The sequence below is a fragment of the Aedes albopictus genome, chromosome 2, assembly GCF_035046485.1.
Source record: "Aedes albopictus strain Foshan chromosome 2, AalbF5, whole genome shotgun sequence".
NCBI classification, from domain to species: domain Eukaryota; kingdom Metazoa; phylum Arthropoda; class Insecta; order Diptera; family Culicidae; genus Aedes; species Aedes albopictus.
The window spans coordinates 273,300,065-273,311,770 of NC_085137.1; positions in this window are offsets into that span (position 1 = coordinate 273,300,065).

An 11,706-nucleotide genomic window follows, 5' to 3' on the forward strand; every position below is an offset into this window, starting at 1 on the left:
CAACCACAGAGACGTCCGACGGGAAGGTTTTGAGGCGAAGTTTTTGCACACAAGCACTGGTCATGAACGTCGACTCACAAATTTGCATTAGTGTGCGGGGGGCTTGGAAAGGAGCGCAGGCTGTACCGTACGTCACCGTGGTGAGTCGGTAGATGCTGATTTCTTCCTCGCAACTGGATCTCCACAAAATGAGCAGAAAACGACGATCTTCCTCTCGGATACTAATCTGCCGAAACATTTTCGAAACATCTGTAGTGGCGACAACCTTGTGAACCCGAAAGGCGAGCAAAATATTGACGAGATGAGGTTGTAGCGTTGGTCCCACAAGCAAAAGATCGTTCAGAGATATTCCGTTGCTGCTCTTTGCGGACGCATCCATCAAAAACTACACGGACTTTCGTTGTGCTGCTGTCCGGCCTCTGGATCGCATGGTGTGGGATGAAATAGCATTCTTCGTTGGGTTGCTCGACGAGGCTGAACGTTCCGGCTTTCTCCATATGTCCCAGGTCGAGGTACTCCTGCATAAACTTGCGGTATTCGGCGTACAAGTGTTCATCCTTTTCCAGCCTTTTTTCGAGAAGAAGTAGTCTCCGATGGGCCATGTGCTTCGAATCGCCAAGTTTCGAATCGATGTCCTTGAACGGCAAGGCGAGGACGTAACGACCAGTTTCGTCACGGGTGTGGGTCGAGGCAAAATGTTCTTCCGCCTTTTGTTCGTCGCTACAGTAGATTCGCTCTTGTCCGTAGGATTCGAGTTCCCAAAACTTCGAAAGTTGGTCACCCAGCTGTTCGTTGGTTATCGGGAGCGCTTGCACGACAGGGTAGGAACTCCTCTCGGTTACTGGACCTCCAGCAACCCATCCGAAAACCGTTTGCCGCAGGGTGGGCAGTCCGTCCGACAACTTATAGCTTCGGCTCAGCATCATCTTGTCCCAATCCAAAATGCCGAAGAGAATCTCCACGCGAGCAGGCTGGTTGAAGTTGGGGTCAGCGAGATCAATCCACTCTGGAATTTCCCAATGCGCGTATTTGAAGGGGCGCAATGGAAGTTTTGTTGTAATGTTTGGCGTAACGAGAAACTCGGAGATAGAGTCAAAGTAGGAACATTTCGAACTCACGTGGGCGACGACAGCTTCGGAAATCCTTTTGCCTGCTCCTCCAAAGCCAGCCACAGAGACGTCCGACGGGAAGGTTTTGAGGCGAAGTTTTTGCACACAAGCACTGGTCATGAACGTCGACATTGCACAGGAATCCAGAACGGCACGACACTCTTGCACTTCGCCATTCTCGCCTCGAACAAATACAATCGCCGTGTGTAGCAAAGCTTGATCCGAAGCAGAAATCAGCTGAACCCGTTTTGACGCCATATTCGAATCTCTGCTTGGGGTACCAAACACCATCGGTACGGGCGCATGTGTTTCGACAGGAATGGTGGACTCGACCAGTTCGACGACTTCCGTTACAGTGCACAATTCGACACGACTTGGTCCGGGTTGAGGTGCTGGCTCCTTTCCTCCGTTGTCATCCTTCGAGTTCGGGTTGGGTTTCGATCTAACAGTTTGGTTTGATGGAGCTTTCGGATCAAAATGGAGGAGAGTATTGTGCCTTTGACCGCAATCCTTACACGAGCCACTCTTACAATCGGCAACAACATGGCGGTTGCTGAAGCAATTGATGCACAGTCGAAGCTCCTTGACACGTTGGAAGCGTAGCGATGGAGATTTGGAAAGGAAAGACCGACACTCGTTGATGTAATGCGCACCGGAACAATGGAAACAACCAAACCTTCTCTTCGAATCGTCCTCCTTGGAACTCACTAGTACCTTCGGAAATTGCTTGGGGCCCACCACAGGTTTTCCGACAACACGACTGGATAGTTTATTGTCTTGTTCCAAATTTTCCAAAATACGGCAGCGATTTTGCAGAAAGTCAACCATTTCCTGCCACTTGACCAGATAAGTACCGACAATTTGGGATTCGAAGTCCTTGTGGGTTTGTTTGTCGAGTTTGGAAGCGACGACGTGGACAACCATTGATTCCGAAAGTGTATCGAGATTCAGCTTCAGCGAAGACAAGGCACGAAGGTTTTTCTGCACAACGTTCACAAGGTCACGAAGGGCGGTAGAGGATTCACATTGGATCGGTTTCAACTGGAAGATTTCGGCAAGATGGCGGTCGACCAACCAGCGACGATTTTCATACCGCGTTTCCAACGCCTTCCACAGAGACGAAAACGATTCCTCCGGAGTTTCGATTCCAGCAGCTTCACCGGAGAGGCAAGACCGCAAGTAGTGCAAACGTTGTTGATCGTTGAGGGATTCGTTCCGGCGGATCAAGAGGTTGAACTGGCTCCGGAAATAAATCCACTCTTCGTAGTGACCACTGAAGCGAGGCAGCGTGATATCCGGCAGTTTGATGGACGAATCGGGGAAGGGCTTTTGGGAAACACTGGTTTCGAGAGGGGGCTTTGCTTCAGAGGGGGTCGAAAGGGGTTTCAATTTTACGGCAATCTGGTACTTGATTTCTTCCAACAGGTCGTAGAATTCTTCGGCAGCTAGTTCAACGGCCGAAACATCATCATCTTTGATTAAACCGTACAGCTTGTTTTCGGTTTCGAAATAGGAATCACGCATTTCATCTAAACCCGCTTTGCGAGTTTCGAGTTGCAATGGGTCGTCACCGTCCTTGAAAGCGGTAACAAAGGTCAAAATTTTGCTAGCACGTTGTTTCAGTGCTTGCAGCGTTCTTTGGAACGACAAAATGGAAGCTTTTCTTTCGGCAGCCATTTTGAAAAGTGGCAATTGGTTGTGTGTTCAACAAAAAATGACGCTATCGCATTCAAGGAAAAAGCACAAAATGGCACACGATTCTATTCGGTTGATTTATTAAACGCGCTTGCTCTTGCTCAAAAAACGATCCACCTACCTTCTTTCCCCTTTCGACCGGTTGCCAATCGAAAGTCGCAGCACTTTCCGTCTCTGCCAGATCCGGCTCGAAGGACCTTTTGATGTACGAGACGTCGACACCGTCCGGCTCCTCGAATTTGGTGGGGCCTGGTTGCACCGGTTTCGCTGGCCAAGCGGACAATCTCACTGCACTTCAATTCGATACTTTTCGGCACTTGTTTTCGATTATTGTTCTTGTTTGTTTCGACACTGATTTCTTCGAGAAATCTCTAGGACACTCGACCGTGATCCTAAAGTTTCTTCCACGAGTTCGTCACTAAGTCCAAGTTCGTTACACAGTTCAAAGTTCGTCACACAGTTTCGAAGTCCAAAAGAGCGACACGATCACAAATCGGAACACTGCCCAAGGCTCGACACACAAATCTTCAAAAAAGGCCAATTAGGCAGTTTACTGCCCTGCATAGGCAAATTCACTCCACAACCGAACCGAGACTTCTTTCGATAAAAGCGGACAAATAAAACGCAGTTGTTTGCTCGACGAACTACACTAAACTGATCATGTATTTCTTTTTGTGGCCACAAATTTATACATGGAACTATATACATAAAGCGAGAGAGATTTTACATATGTATTTGCTTATTTACCGGTTTCGTATACACACAACGATAGCTAGCTCGAAGACGATGATGCTCGATGACTGCCGACAGAGTGTGCGGTGCACGGCGACGACGACGACGGTGACGATGATGATGATCATTTCTCGCTCGGTACTGCGATCGAAGTCGATACATGTTTGCGCTCGTGACTGCTGCTAGGGTGGTTCGTAAACTGTTGACTCAATTTGCTCTAAACACTAGGAAAATATAATTGAAAATCAAAAATTTCTACAACTCAGAATCTGCGAGCTGGCCTCAAGTCAATGCCCTTGGTAGTTGGTTTGGGGTCTAAATTAAAGATTAAGACTGGGTGACCCATATACTAGGAAAATATAATTGAAAATCAAAAATTTCTACAACTCAGAATCTGCAAGCTGGCCTCAAGTCAATGCCCTAGGTGATTGGTTTGGGGTCTAAACTAAAGATTAAGACGGAAAACATTAACTTTCTACTAGGCAGTTTTTGTCAAATGACGATATAGGGTGGGTGACCCATATACTAGGAAAATATAATTGATGATCAAAAATTTCTACAACTCAGAATCTGCGAGCTGGCCTCAAGTCATTGCCCTTGGTAGTTGGTTTGGGGTCTAAACTAAAGATTAAGACGGAAAACATTAACTTTCTACTAGGCAGTTTTTGCCAAATGACGATATAGGGTGGGTGACCCATATACTAGGAAAATATAATTGAAAATCAAAAATTTCTACAACTCAGAATCTGCGAGCTGGCCTCAATTCAATGCCCTTGGTAGTTGGTTTGGGGTCTAAACTAAAGATTAAGACGGGAAACATTAACTTTCTACGAGGCAGTTTTTGCCAAATGACGATATAGGGTGGGTGACCCATATACTAGGAAAATATAATTGGAAATCAAAAATTTCTACAACTCAGAATCTGCGAGCTGGCCCCAAGTCAATGCCCTAGGTGATTGGTTTGGGGTCTAAACTAAAGATTAAGACGGAAAACATTAACTTTCTACGAGGCAGTTTTTGCCAAATGACGATATAGGGTGGGTGACCCATATACTAGGAAAATATAATTGAAAATCAAAAATTTCTACAACTCAGAATCTGCGAGCTGGCCTCAAGTCAATGCCCTTGGTAGTTGGTTTGGGGTCTAAACTAAAGATTAAGACTGGGTGACCCATATACTAGGAAAATATAATTGCAAATCAAAAATTTCTACAACTCAGAATCTGCAAGCTGGCCTCAAGTCAATGCCCTAGGTGATTGGTTTTGGGGTCTAAACTAAAGATTAAGACGGAAAACATTAACTTTCTACTAGGCAGTTTTTGTCAAATGACGATATAGGGTGGGTGACCCATATACTAGGCAAATATAATTGATGATCAAAAATTTCTACAACTCAGAATCTGCGAGCTGGCCTCAAGTCAATGTCCTTGGTAGTTGGTTTGGGGTCTAAACTAAAGATTAAGACGGAAAACATTAACTTTCTACGAGACAGTTTTTGCCAAATGACGATATAGGGTGGGTGACCCATATACTAGGAAAATATAATTGAAAATCAAAAATTTCTACAACTCAGAATCTGCGAGCTGGCCTCAAGTCAATGCCCTTGGTAGTTAGTTTGGGGTCTAAACTAAAGATTAAGACGGAAAACATTAACTTTCTACGAGGCAGTTTTTGCCAAATGACGATATAGGGTGGGTGACCCATATACTAGGAAAATATAATTGAAAATCAAAAATTTCTTACAACTCAGAATCTGCGAGCTGGCCTCAAGTCAATGTCTTTGGTAGTTGGTTTGAGGTCTTAACTAAAGATTAAGACGGAAAACATTAACTTTCTACGAGGCAGATTTTGCCAAATGACGATATAGGGTGGATGACCCATATACTAGGAAAATATAATTGAAAATCAAAAATTTCTACAACTCAGAATCTGCGAGCTGGCCTCAAGTCAATGCCCTTGGTAGTTAGTTTGGGGTCTAAACTAAAGATTAAGACGGAAAACATTAACTTTCTACGAGGCAGTTTTTGCCAAATGACGATATAGGGTGGGTGACCCATATACTAGGAAAATATAATTGAAAATCAAAAATTTCTACAACTCAGAATCTGCAAGCTGGCCTCAGGTCAATGCCCTAGGTGATTGGTTTGGGGTCTAAACTAAAGATTAAGACGGAAAACATTAACTTTCTACTAGGCAGTTTTTGCCAAATGACGATATAGGGTGGGTGACCCATATAATAGGAAAATATAATTGAAAATCAAAAATTTCTACAACTCAGAATCTGCAAGCTGGCCTCAAGTCAATGCCCTAGGTGATTGGTTTGGGGTCTAAACTAAAGATTAAGATGGAAAACATTAACTTTCTACGAGGCAGTTTTTGCCAAATGACGATATAGGGTGGGTGACCCATATAATAGGAAAATATAATTGAAAATCAAAAATTTCTACAACTCAGAATCTGCAAGCTGGCCTCAAGTCAATGCCCTAGGTGATTGGTTTGGGGTCTAAACTAAAGATTAAGACGGAAAACATTAACTTTCTACTAGGCAGTTTTTGCCAAATGACGATATAGGGTGGGTGACCCATATACTAGGAAAATATAATTGAAAATCAAAAATTTCTTACAACTCAGAATCTGCGAGCTGGCCTCAAGTCAATGTCTTTAGTAGATGGTTTGAGGTCTTAACTAAAGATTAAGACGGAAAACATTAACTTGCTACGAGGCAGATTTTGCCAAATGACGATATAGGGTGGATGACCCATATACTAGGAAAATATAATTGAAAATCAAAAATTTCTACAACTCAGAATCTGCGAGCTGGCCTCAAGTCAATGCCCTAGGTGATTGGTTTGGGGTCTAAACTAAAGATTAAGACGGAAAACATTAACTTTCTACTAGGCAGTTTTTGCCAAATGACGATATAGGGTGGGTGACCCATATAATAGGAAAATATAATTGAAAATCAAAAATTTCTACATCTCAGAATCTGCAAGCTGGCCTCAAGTCAATGCCCTTGGTAGTTGGTTTGGGGTCTAAACTAAAGATTAAGACGGAAAACATTAACTTTCTACGAGGCAGTTTTTGCCAAATGACGATATAGGGTGGGTGACCCATATACTAGGAAAATATAATTGAAAATCAAAAATTTCTACAACTCAGAATCTGCGAGCTGGCCTCAAGTCAATGCCCTTGGTAGTTGGTTTGGGGTCTAAACTAAAGATTAAGACGGAAAACATTAACTTTCTACGAGGCAGTTTTTGCCAAATGACGATATAGGGTGGGTGACCCATATACTAGGAAAATATTATTGATGATCAAAAATTTCTACAACTCAGAATCTGCGAGCTGGCCTCAAGTCAATGCCCTTGGTAGTTGGTTTGGGGTCTAAACTAAAGATTAAGACGGAAAACATTAACTTTCTACTAGGCAGTTTTTGCCAAATGACGATATAGGGTGGGTGACCCATATACTAGGAAAATATTATTGATGATCAAAAATTTCTACAACTCAGAATCTGCGAGCTGGCCTCAAGTCAATGCCCTTGGTAGTTGGTTTGGGGTCTAAACTAAAGATTAAGACGGAAAACATTAACTTTCTACTAGGCAGTTTTTGCCAAATGACGATATAGGGTGGGTGACCCATATACTAGGAAAATATAATTGAAAATCAAAAATTTCTACAACTCAGAATCTGCGAGCTGGCCTCAAGTCAATGCCCTTGGTAGTTGGTTTGGGGTCTAAACTAAAGATTAAGACGGAAAACATTAACTTTCTACGAGGCAGTTTTTGCCAAATGACGATATAGGGTGGGTGACCCATATACTAGGAAAATATAATTGAAAATCAAAAATTTCTACAACTCAGAATCTGCGAGCTGGCCTCAAGTCAATGCTTGGTTTGGGGTAAACTAAAGATTAAGACGGAAAACATTAACTTTCTACGAGGCAGTTTTTGCCAAATGACGATATAGGGTGGGTGACCCATATACTAGGAAAATATAATTGAAAATCAAAAATTTCTACAACTCAGAATCTGCGAGCTGGCCTCAAGTCAATGCCCTAGGTGATTGGTTTGGGGTCTAAACTAAAGATTAAGACGGAAAACATTAACTTTCTACGAGGCAGATTTTGCCAAATGACGATATAGGGTGGATGACCCATATACTAGGAAAATATAATTGAAAATCAAAAATTTCTACAACTCAGAATCTGCAAGCTGGCCGCAAGTCAATGCCCTTGGTAGTTGGTTTGGGGTCTAAACTAAAGATTAAGACGGAAAACATTAACTTTCTACGGGGCAGTTTTTGCCAAATGACGATATAGGGTGGGTGACCCATATACTAGGAAAATATAATTAAAAATCAAAAATTTCTACAACTCAGAATCTGCGAGCTGGCCTCAAGTCAATGCCCTTGGTAGTTAGTTTGGGGTCTAAACTAAAGATTAAGACGGAAAACATTAACTTTCTACGAGGCAGTTTTTGCCAAATGACGATATAGGGTGGGTGACCTCAAGTCAATGCCCTTGGTAGTTAGTTTGGGGTCTAAACTAAAGATTAAGACGGAAAACATTAACTTTCTACGAGGCAGTTGTTGCCAAATGACGATATAGGGTGGGTGACCCATATACTAGGAAAATATAATTGAAAATCAAAAATTTCTACAACTCAGAATCTGCAAGCTGGCCTCAGGTCAATGCCCTAGGTGATTGGTTTGGGGTCTAAACTAAAGATTAAGACGGAAAACATTAACTTTCTACGAGGCAGTTTTTGCCAAATGACGATATAGGGTGGGTGACCCATATAATAGGAAAATATAATTGAAAATCAAAGATTTCTACAACTCAGAATCTGCAAGCTGGCCTCAAGTCAATGCCCTAGGTGATTGGTTTGGGGTCTAAACTAAAGATTAAGATGGAAAACATTAACTTTCTACTAGGCAGTTTTTGCCAAATGACGATATAGGGTGGGTGACCCATATAATAGGAAAATATAATTGAAAATCAAAAATTTCTACAACTCAGAATCTGCAAGCTGGCCTCAAGTCAATGCCCTAGGTGATTGGTTTGGGGTCTAAACTAAAGATTAAGACGGAAAACATTAACTTTCTACTAGGCAGTTTTTGCCAAATGACGATATAGGGTGGGTGACCCATATACTAGGAAAATATAATTGAAAATCAAAAATTTCTTACAACTCAGAATCTGCGAGCTGGCCTCAAGTCAATGTCTTTGGTAGATGGTTTGAGGTCTTAACTAAAGATTAAGACGGAAAACATTAACTTTCTACGAGGCAGATTTTGCCAAATGACGATATAGGGTGGATGACCCATATACTAGGAAAATATAATTGAAAATCAAAAATTTCTACAACTCAGAATCTGCGAGCTGGCCTCAAGTCAATGCCCTTGGTAGTTGGTTTGGGGTCTAAACTAAAGATTAAGACGGGAAATATTAACTTTCTACGAGGCAGTTTTTGCCAAATGACGATATAGGGTGGGTGACCCATATACTAGGAAAATATAATTGGAAATAAAAAATTTCTACAACTCAGAATCTGCGAGCTGGCCTCAAGTCAATGCCCTAGGTGATTGGTTTGGGGTCTAAACTAAAGATTAAGACGGAAAACATTAACTTTCTACGAGGCAGTTTTTGCCAAATGACGATATAGGGTGGGTGACCCATATACTAGGAAAATATAATTGAAAATCAAAAATTTCTACAACTCAGAATCTTCGAGCTGGCCTCAAGTCAATGCCCTTGGTAGTTGGTTTGGGGTCTAAAGATTAAGATGGAAAACATTAACTTTCTACGAGGCAGTTTTTGCCAAATGACGATATAGGGTGGGTGACCCATATACTAGGAAAATATAATTGAAAATCAAAAATTTCTACAACTCAGAATCTGCGAGCTGGCCTCAAGTCAATGCCCTAGGTGATTGGTTTGGGGTCTAAACTAAAGATTAAGATGGAAAACATTAACTTTCTACGAGGCAGTTTTTGCCAAATGACGATATAGGGTGGGTGACCCATATACTAGGAAAATATAATTGAAAATCAAAAATTTCTACAACTCAGAATCTGCGATCTGGCCTTAAGTCAATGCCCTAGGTGATTGGTTTGGGGTCTAAACTAAAGATTAAGACGGAAAACATTAACTTTCTACGAGGCAGTTTTTGCCAAATGACGATATAGGGTGGGTGACCCATATACTAGGAAAATATAATTGAAAATCAAAAATTTCTACAACTCAGAATTTGTGAGCTGACCTCAAGTCAATGCCCTTGGTAGTTGGTTTGGGGTCTAAACTAAAGATTAAGACGGAAAACATTAACCTTCTACTAGGCAGTTTTTGCCAAATGACGATATAGGGTGGGTGACCCGTATACTAGGAAAATATAATTGAAAATCAAAAATTTCTACAACTCAGAATCTGCGAGCTGGCCTCAAGTCAATGCCCTTGGTAGTTGGTTTGGGGTCTAAACTAAAGATTAAGACGGGAAATATTAACTTTCTACGAGGCAGTTTTTGCCAAATGACGATATAGGGTGGGTGACCCATATACTAGGAAAATATAATTGAAAATCAAAAATTTCTACAACTCAGAATCTGCGAGCTGGCCTCAAGTCAATGCCCTTGGTAGTTGGTTTGGGGTCTAAACTAAAGATTAAGACGGAAAACATTAACTTTCTACTAGGCAGTTTTTGCCAAATGACGATATAGGGTGGGTGACCCAAATGCTAGGAAAATATAATTGGAAATCAAAAACTTCTACAACTCAGAATTTGTGAGCTGACCTCAAGTCAATGCCCTTGGTAGTTGGTTTGGGGTCTAAACTAAAGATTAAGACGGAAAACATTAACTTTCTACTAGGCAGTTTTTGCCAAATGACGATATAGGGTGGGTGACCCATATACTAGGAAAATATAATTGAAAATCAAAAATTTCTACAACTCAGAATCTGCGAGCTGGCCTCAAGTCAATGCCCTTGGTAGTTGGTTTGGGGTCTAAACTAAAGATTAAGACGGAAAACATTAACTTTCTACGAGGCAGTTTTTGCCAAATGACGATATAGGGTGGGTGACCCATATACTAGGAAAATATAATTGAAAATCAAAAATTTCTACAACTCAGAATCTGCGAGCTGGCCTCAAGTCAATGCTTGGTTTGGGGTAAACTAAAGATTAAGACGGAAAACATTAACTTTCTACGAGGCAGTTTTTGCCAAATGACGATATAGGGTGGGTGACCCATATATTAGGAAAATATAATTGAAAATCAAAAATTTCTACAACTCAGAATCTGCGAGCTGGCCTCAGGTCAATGCCCTAGGTGATTGGTTTGGGGTCTAAACTAAAGATTAAGACGGAAAACATTAACTTTCTACTAGGCAGTTTTTGCCAAATGACGATATAGGGTGGGTGACTCATATAATAGGAAAATATAATTGAAAATCAAAAATTTCTACAACTCAGAATCTGCGAGCTGGCCTCAAGTCAATGCCCTTGGTAGTTGGTTTGGGGTCTAAACTAAAGATTAAGACGGAAAACATTAACTTTCTACGAGGCAGTTGTTGCCAAATGACGATATAGGGTGGGTGACCCATATACTAGGAAAATATAATTGAAAATCAAAAATTTCTACAACTCAGAATCTGCAAGCTGGCCTCAGGTCAATGCCCTAGGTGATTGGTTTGGGGTCTAAACTAAAGATTAAGACGGAAAACATTAACTTTCTACGAGGCAGTTTTTGCCAAATGACGATATAGGGTGGGTGACCCATATAATAGGAAAATAAAATTGAAAATCAAAGATTTCTACAACTCAGAATCTGCAAGCTGGCCTCAAGTCAATGCCCTAGGTGATTGGTTTGGGGTCTAAACTAAAGATTAAGATGGAAAACATTAACTTTCTACGAGGCAGTTTTTGCCAAATGACGATATAGGGTGGGTGACCCATATAATAGGAAAATATAATTGAAAATCAAAAATTTCTACAACTCAGAAGCTGCAAGCTGGCCTCAAGTCAATGCCCTAGGTGATTGGTTTGGGGTCTAAACTAAAGATTAAGACGGAAAACATTAACTTTCTACTAGGCAGTTTTTGCCAAATGACGATATAGGGTGGGTGACCCATATACTAGGAAAATATAATTGAAAATCAAAAATTTCTTACAAC